The sequence below is a fragment of the Macrobrachium nipponense genome, chromosome 26 (genome assembly GCF_015104395.2).
Source record: "Macrobrachium nipponense isolate FS-2020 chromosome 26, ASM1510439v2, whole genome shotgun sequence".
In the NCBI taxonomy this organism is placed as follows: domain Eukaryota; kingdom Metazoa; phylum Arthropoda; class Malacostraca; order Decapoda; family Palaemonidae; genus Macrobrachium; species Macrobrachium nipponense.
Genome location: NC_087215.1, coordinates 34,600,296 through 34,609,138, shown reverse-complemented (window position 1 = coordinate 34,609,138; position 8,843 = coordinate 34,600,296).

The window sequence follows — 8,843 nt, the reverse complement described above, 5'->3', positions numbered from 1 at the left end:
GACTAGACAAAGAAGGTTGTGTAAAGACACTAGAAGAAGTTTTGGAAGAAATTGGGAGAGGAAGAAACTAGACCAACTCTGCTCCCCATGATAATCTTGACAAACATCATACTCAGGAAAATTCTCCAAGACATGATCGTGAATACAATTCGTATTCAAGCTATTGTAATTCGTCTTACGATAATTCGATTTTACGATCGGGTTAGTAATTAATTTCTGAACTACTACGTTTTGAAAAGTCTTTCTATATCTCACGTGTAGCTGGCACAGGCAGCAGCATGCTGTCAGACAGCAAGAGAGTTGAGTTTAATATAGAATTTAGGCCAAAGGCCAACCTCTGTTGCACTATGAATCAAGTGTTAGTGTAATGATGGAAATCATTCATTTAGCATTTATGACAGTACTTATGGAAATTGGTGGACTGGAAAACCGAATTGGTTTTCATCTTATCAAGATGTTAAGTTAGCCACTCGAAGTTGAGATTGTCTATGATCGAGTGTATGTACGTAAGTACGTAACTGTAACCAAGTGCGCAGTTGCAAAAGCTGAAATCTCTCTGTTCGAGACGAGTACAGCAACGCTGAGGGGAAACGAATGTCTCTCCCCTTATATTCATTTTAAATGACTTATTTCTCCCTTGTAAAAGGTATGCACTTGTCGTAGTTTATAATGTATATGTTGCCATAACATTTGGTAGTGTTTCTTTATAGTTTTACTTTGATATAACTGCCAATTGCCAAGAATTGTAATGGTACTGTTACGTAAGTTGCACCATGTTGAGCTTGCAGTTTGTTGCAATTGTTCCATCAATTAAATGTAGGCTAAGATGTGAATTAGTCTTCCATATGTTTATAAAAATGTCAGTTCTAGAGTAAATTCCACCCATGTTATGCATATAAAGTCAGGCTAACTGCGATGTGTAACAGTAAAGTTAGGCATGAGTATAGCATAAACCTAAAGGCCTAACGACTGCATGCTCTTTGGCACGAGATTGCCATCCTAAATGAACTGTTTGTATTACAGGGAACCAGTATAGGGGTCCAGTGTAAAAACCAGTATAGGGGTCCTGTGTAAGAACCAGTGTAAGAATCGGTGTTGGTTCTAACTGGTATTGAAGGAGTACAGCTAGGAATAAGCTGCTTTTACAATGTATCCACCTACTGTTAAGAAGAAATATTAAAAAACCCCGGGAGCCAGCCTTTCCCTCAACCCTTCTTACAACAATGAAGATTCGACCGTCTCCGATGTTAAGTACCTGTTCCAGCTAAGGATAGGTCAAGAAGTATAGTAGCCTAAGCCTATGAGGTACCTTTATATTAGCCTATGGTTTGAATGGTTATGTATAGGCTAGTCTGAGTTAATTGTCCTAAAATGTATGGTAGCCTCCGAATGTTTAAGTCAGGACAATTAACAAATCAATACTGTATACATATGCAGTATAATAAATACATGAGTCATAAGAATATCACATTAAGAGATATAAATACTAATACATTAGGAGAGGGTGAAAAGTAAAATGAAGAAAGAGAATATGAAAGGAGAAAAGTAAAAGGAAGGCAGAGAGAGAGAGAGAGAGACCGACCAAATTACAATCGTCTAACTTCTCTACCTCCATATCTTTACACCATATTCTAAGTTAATAAGTATTGTCTTAACGATATGCTCGTTGCATAACTGCGTAAAGCCATGAACAACAGAACAAGAAACTACTTTGTTTGCTAATACGATCGAATCCGATAGCAACACCCGTTTATTGTATTCAATCCACGTACTACAGTGAACACTTACTGTATGTATGTTATAAATGGAACTGAAGCTGATAAGGTAATATTACATGCACCGGCAACATGGATAAAACTCCCAAGCTTTTGTGTGAATTCAAACACAGCCTTGGTAAACAAAGAAAACTACTAGCATGAAAAAGCTCATTTACTATCGTTTTCACACCAATTAAGGATAAATAACGTAAAGCTCGTAATACCGATCAGAACAAGTGAATATGAACAGAATCGCTGAAATTTACGCAATCTATTAATGGAGGGGGGAAAAAACTAGTTTTCAATGAGATTTATTAGTCAAATTTGACTTAAATTATGTCGTAAGACGAACAATATGACTTCATTCCATATAAGTAAAGTATCCGGATATTCATTTATGCTGAGTAAGAACACAAACATTCGCTGAGACCCAGTGAGATGGTTGCATCTGGAGTGAAGGAATTGACTAGCTGGAATCTCTGCGTGTCTAGGCCACGTCCCTCCCAATAGAGCTATGTGTTAACCCCTAAATGCCGAGCCGCTATTTACCAAAGTGTCTCTCGTATGCCGGCGGCGTTCGGGAGTTAGCGCCGAAGAGGAAAGAAGTTTTTTTTTTTTTTTTTTATAAATCATAGCACACTTAGTTTTTAAGATTAAGAGTTAATTTTTGTCTCCTTTTTTGTCATTGCCTGAAGTTCAGTATGCAACCATCAAAAATGAAAAAAAATATCATAATCATATATAAATATTGGAATATATGACAGCACAAAAAAAATTTAATTTATAATTGTATACAAATCGTGCTGTGAGCAAAACGATTAAAGCTAATGAGTTAATTTTTTTCGTTGTATTGTACACTAAATTGCGATCATTTTAGTATATAACAAATTGTAAAACGATTAAAGCAACACAGAGAAAATATTATCACAAAATGATGCATGAATTCCTAATGCACGGACAAATTTTTTTTTTTTTTAATTCACCATAAATCGAAATATTGTGCTAGAGACTTCCCGTTTGTTGTAAAATGAAGGTAATTGATTGAATATTACTAGACTGTAAGTGTTTTAGCTTACAATTGCAGTTTTCGACCATTTCGGTCAAGTTAAAAGTTGACCGAAATTTGACATTTTTTTATTTATCATGATTTATATGAAAATATTTCAAAACTGATAAAAGCTACAACCATGAGTTAATTTTTGTTGTATTCTACATGAAATTGCGCACATTTTTATATATAAAACTTTATGTAACGGCTAATATAAAATGGTGCAAACATTACGACAAACTGACGAAAGAATTTCTGATTTTTTTCAGCAGTTACTGTGCGGACGTAAGGAAAAAGTTTTTTTTTTTCAAAAATTCACCACAAATCAAAATATTGTGCTAGAGACTTCCAATGTGTTGCAAAATGAAGGTACATGATTGAATATTATTAGAATGTAAGAGTTTTAGCTTACAATTGCGTTTTTTTACCATTTCGGTCGAGTCAAAGTTGACCGAAGGTTGAAATTTTGGTACTTATCGTGATTTATATGAAAATATTTCAAAACTGGTAAAAGCTACAACCATGAGTTATTTTTCGTTGTATTCTAAATGAAACTGCGCACATTTTCATATATAAAACTTTAAGTAACGACTAATATAAAATGGCAAGCATTACGACAAACTGACAAAAGAATTTCTGAGATTTTCGGCAGTTACTGAGCGGACGTAAAGAAAAAGTGTTTTTCAAAATTCACCATAAATCGAAATATTGTACTAGAGTTTTCCAATTTGTTGGAAAATGAAGGAAAATTATTTGAGTATTACTAGAATGTAACAATTTTAGCTTACAATTGCGTTTTTCGACCATTTTGGTCGAGTCAAAGTTGACCAAAGGTAGAAATTTTGGCACTTATCGTGATTTATATGAAAATATTTCAAAACTGATAAAAGCTACAACCTTGGGTTGTTTTTCGTTGTATTCTACATGAAATCGTGCATATTTTCATATATAAAACTTTATGTAACAGCTAATATATAACGGTGCAAACATTACGACAAACTGACGAAAGAATTTCTGATTTTTTCGGCATTACCGCGCGGATGTAAGGAAAAAGTTTTTCAAAAATTCACCATAAATCGAAATATTGTGCTAGAGACTTCCAATTTGTTGCAAAATGAAGGTAAATGATTGAATATTACTAGAATGTAAGAGTTTTAGCTCACAATTGCGTTTTTTTACCATTTCCGTCGAGTCAAAGTTGACCAAAGGTTGAAATTTTGGCACTTATCGTGATTTATATGAAAATATTTCAAAACTGATAAAAGCTACAACCATGGGTTGTTTTTTGTTGTATTTTACATGAACTTGCGCACATTTTCATATGTAAAACTCTATGTAACAGCTAATATAAAATGGTGCAAAAATTATGACAAAGTGACGAGAGAATTTCTGAGATGTGTCACTGATGCTTTTTAGTGCGAGAAGAAAGATATTCACGCATGCGTGCCTGGGTGACGCTTGTAAACAAAACAACCGCTTGATCCGTGAACTCCCAGCATCCCTCAAGGCGCGTGATATTTAAAAAAAAATTTTTGTAGTCGATGTATCATACGTCAATAAAGCACCCGACAGACAATTTTAGTCGATGTATAATACGTCCAGTTGGTGTTTAATGGTTAACGGCAAGCTTGTAATTGTAATTCAATTGAAATCAATTACACATTTTCAAGTTAATTTCAAGTGTAAACTTTAAACTATCTAATATTAAATGTCAATTGTAATTTCATAATGTGGCTGGTAATTATACGTATTTGTAACTGTAATTGACATAAAGCATCATGTAATTACTGATGGAAATTCATCTGCTAAACTGATGAAGACGTCATACTACCGAATTCCATCACCTGATGGAATATTCTTGGAAAGTAATGAAATGTACAAATTCCTTATGATTTCTGAGTTATATGATACAAAATACCATTATTTGCTATGTTAAAATATCAACATTGTTAAAAGACCGCCTTCCCACTTGACTACTGCAAGACAAAAGCAAGGTAGGGGAGGAGCTTAGTTACTTCAGTCCGAGCTAGCCAATCAGGGCCAAGAAGCGCTATGAGAATAACGCTACTTCCTCTATTTACCTCAGCTGAGAATGAGTTAAATAAGGCGAGGTAACTCATATAAGCCATCAGCTGAATGATTGAATCCCGAACCAAAAAATTGACCGCTATATTAGTACGGTGGAACCTCGACATATGAAAGTCCCAAATTACGAAAAATCGGTTATGAATGAAAAAACGAAAATTTTTGCCTCTGCATATGAAAATAATTCAGGTTACAAAAGGGTGTTACTGTAAAGTCCCGAGATTCGCCCAGACCACCAAGAATAATTTTAAAACTCGTGCGCCTCTAACTCTGTAGACTTGCCACCATCCTCTCACTCTCCCATTGGTTCCTGATGCTAGTCACCGCTGTAAGATCCTGCTCTCCTATTGGTCAGCATCTATCCCATCATGCTCTACGTAAAGGCATCCTTCGGCCACTTCGTCGCACCAGCGTTATCGTACGTACACGGAATTCATTCATTCACATATACGATTTCGTTTGTTAACGTAAATTCGTGTTAGTGATTTCGCTTTGTACTTTATCGTGTTGTGTGAGAACTTAATTAGTAACTTAATTATAGTCATGGGTCCCAAGAAAGTTGCCGAAGTTCACGGAAAGAAGAAGATGCTTTCTATGGAGACAAAGATGGAGATTATCAAGAAGTATGAGGTTCACAACCAGATCTTGACAAGGTCGTTGCTCTCGGCAAGTCCATGGGGCTGGTTGTCGACGAGGACGACATCAATGACCTTCTCGAGGACCACCAAGAGGAGCTTACAACGGATGACCTGAAGGAGTTGGAGGCCATGTAACATAACGTCGTTCAAGAAGAGTTCTCTAGCAGCAGCGAGAAGGAGGGGGAGGACCCTATGACAACGGCAGAAATTAAGGATGCTCTAGCTGCTTTTCATAAAGTGCAATCATTTGTAGAAAAGAGACACCCCGAAAAGGCTTACACAGGTTGTATGCTTACACAGTTCGATGACGTTTGCCTGAGTCGTTTCGGGAACATTGTGAAAAGCAGACAGAAGCACTCTTCCTTGGATAGTTATTTTTTAAAGAGTTGTAAAAAACGTAGTCTAAAAAAGTAAAAAAAAAAGTCAAATAAAAAAAAGAAAAAAAAAAGAAATTTAATTTTGAAGTTTTTTTGTAAAGTTAAGTGTTTCATAAAGTTTATTGTTAATGTTTTCTGCCATTTTTTAATGTGTTTTGTAAAGTTAAGTGTTCATATTTTCTGCCATTTGTCCTCCTCTGTCGCCACTTTTGGAGATCGCCTCACTCGAAAGGTAAGGTTCCACGCTTTACTACATACGTATGTACGAACAGTATTTCTTGTACCATGTACACTAATACACTTTATTTACAGGTACATATAGTAGTATATGTAGTTTATGCTAGGTATTGAATGGTCCAAATTGTTGCATTTCATTGTTTATTGGTCAATTTAGCTTTATTATAAAATTTACTGGGGTGTTTTTGTAGGGCTTGGAACGAATTAGGCAATTTACATGTAAAATGTAGTTCAAGATATGAAAAAATCAGGTTACGAAGGCCGCTTCAGAATGGATTAATTTCGTATCCTGAGGCACTACTGTATTTACAATACGATAATATGAGGATACATACAATATTGGATTACGTAGCTAGCAAGCCTACACAGTCCAACAATACTGAAGTCGGACCGAATCTGATTCTCGTTCTTGTTCAATTACATTTTTGTACCGAATATCATACAATTCGATTCTCATTTCATGTTCAATTACTCCAGTACTGAATCAACAGAAGTCAGAATACATTGAACCTCCAGGATTGACCAATATTTGTAATTACTATACAGATATGTAGTATATAGTATACTTTAGGCTGGACTACTGTTGTTAATGTTAGTATGTATTCAATTTCTCTTGTACTGAATTATCATAAGTCAATATGCATTACCTAGAGATTTAACCGATATTAATAATTACCGTACCATATGTGAATAAAGCCAAATCAACAACCTGATCACCAGGATTACCACTATCGCAAGACTAACCAAATTTACCCACAGACAGAAAAGGAACCTTCAAAGACAAAGGATTGCTATCCAAAACTTCAGAACCAGACAAACCAGAAACCGTCCAAACGACCAACCATGGACTAGAAACCTTCTGTTGCAAAGAACTCAAAGCAGGAAATAAAACCAAAAATGGCTCTAAAGACGAACCTTCACACTATACACTACAAGGGAGTCTGAACCCGAGGGAACCAAACCTGCGCTTCTCTTCCTAAACACTACTTAACCTATTATCGCTACTTGTCTGTCCCTGGCCTAACTTTACATTAATCTAAGAACTTACACCTTGTGGAGGAATCTGTTGCTAAACTCTGCCTGCTCTGCAACAGGGGGCAGGGGGCCGTTAGCTCCTACCCTTTTGGTTTCTGGATCTCCATGACCCCCGGCACCCGTTAGGGCTGGTTCTGGAACAGGCAGAGGAGCTGAAAGAGAACGATTAGTATAACCTACGCTACTACTGCTATCTTTATTTCAATTAGCTTGGTCATGAAATTAGCAAACAAATTAGACATTCTGTCTTCCAATTCTGAACCATTCCTACTCTAGCTCTTCTTTGCTTAACTCTTGTGATTTTGCTGCTCTCTTCTATTCCGACAACTAAGGTAGTCCTCTAAGTGATCTGATGAACTAATCCTTACATTTTTTACACCTCTGCCTGACACTGCGTTGCACATGCCTACAGCTAAAACAAAAAGAATATCTGTCATTTCGAGGGTACTCATCCTTCGTTGCACGTAGCACAGGAACGAAGCATGCCGACATCTCAACCAGCAGCTGCTGGAGGAGAGGCTGATGAAGCAGAGATTGAGGTAAAGATTTTCTTGATGAGGCTTGACCATCTCCTCCCGACGATAAAGGGAAGTTCCGACGATCAAAAAATGATTGAAATACAATCCAAATCGGGGAAAATCGGGAGAGGTTGTAAACAAAAGCCAAGAATATCAAACCCTATCAAGGCCTCGGTAAACACTATGAGGGTCGGGCTAAAAGACCAAAAGTTTGCTGGGAGCAAGAACACATCCGACTGTCCATGCAAACGAAGAACAATTGAGGAGACGGGCCTTTGGTGGCTGGTATTTGCACCAGCTTTGCCAACGTTAACACAGGTAACTCATTTGACTAGATTTTACCTGCAGCATTGGTAATGCTGACAGTTGTGGATAAATCTGTGGGAATATAGTTCTGGCTGGTCAGTGACCAGGGCTAATTCAGGTGTTCAGAAAGTGTATTACAATATCAGTCATTTCATCTCCACTATGCATTACATTTCTGAGATGTAATATCTGTTACTAAAGAATTTATTTGAAGAGATTACACCTATTCTTTGAAGAATAAAAGATGATGATGATTTAAATTAAACTGAGAAGATTTAATCGTAATATCTATTGGTATTAATATCAAGGCTTATGGAACACTTGTTTTTAAACCGGCTCGCTTTTGGTGCATCATTTATTCATTCATAAAGGTAACTTGAAGAGTAAGAATGTGCAGATAACTCCAGATGCTTTCTGGCCAGAAATTGTTCATACAGGCAGTCCCCAATTATCAATGGGGGTTCCATTCACGGCAGGGTGCTGGTGAGCGAGCAAAATAAAACCATTAACCGAAACGTGGCAATTTATGGTGCTTATGGTGCTGATAACCGGTTAGTGGTGCCTCTGTTAGGTATATTATAGTGGGTGGCGATAACCATTCTGGGGACTGCCTGTATAGAGGTGAATGCCAAGTGTAAAGTAAGGAAAACTAACATGTCTAGGGCTAGGAACAAAACCTGGCTTTAACAAGAGAATAAGCATAGGTGAATATTTCCTAGTAGTTAAGAAAACTTAAATAATTTTATTTATATAAAAATCCAAAAATTCCTCAAATATAAAATAACTGGTTTCAAGATAACTTCACTGTTGCTACTGATCGTAGACCTATGTTACCTGGTGGT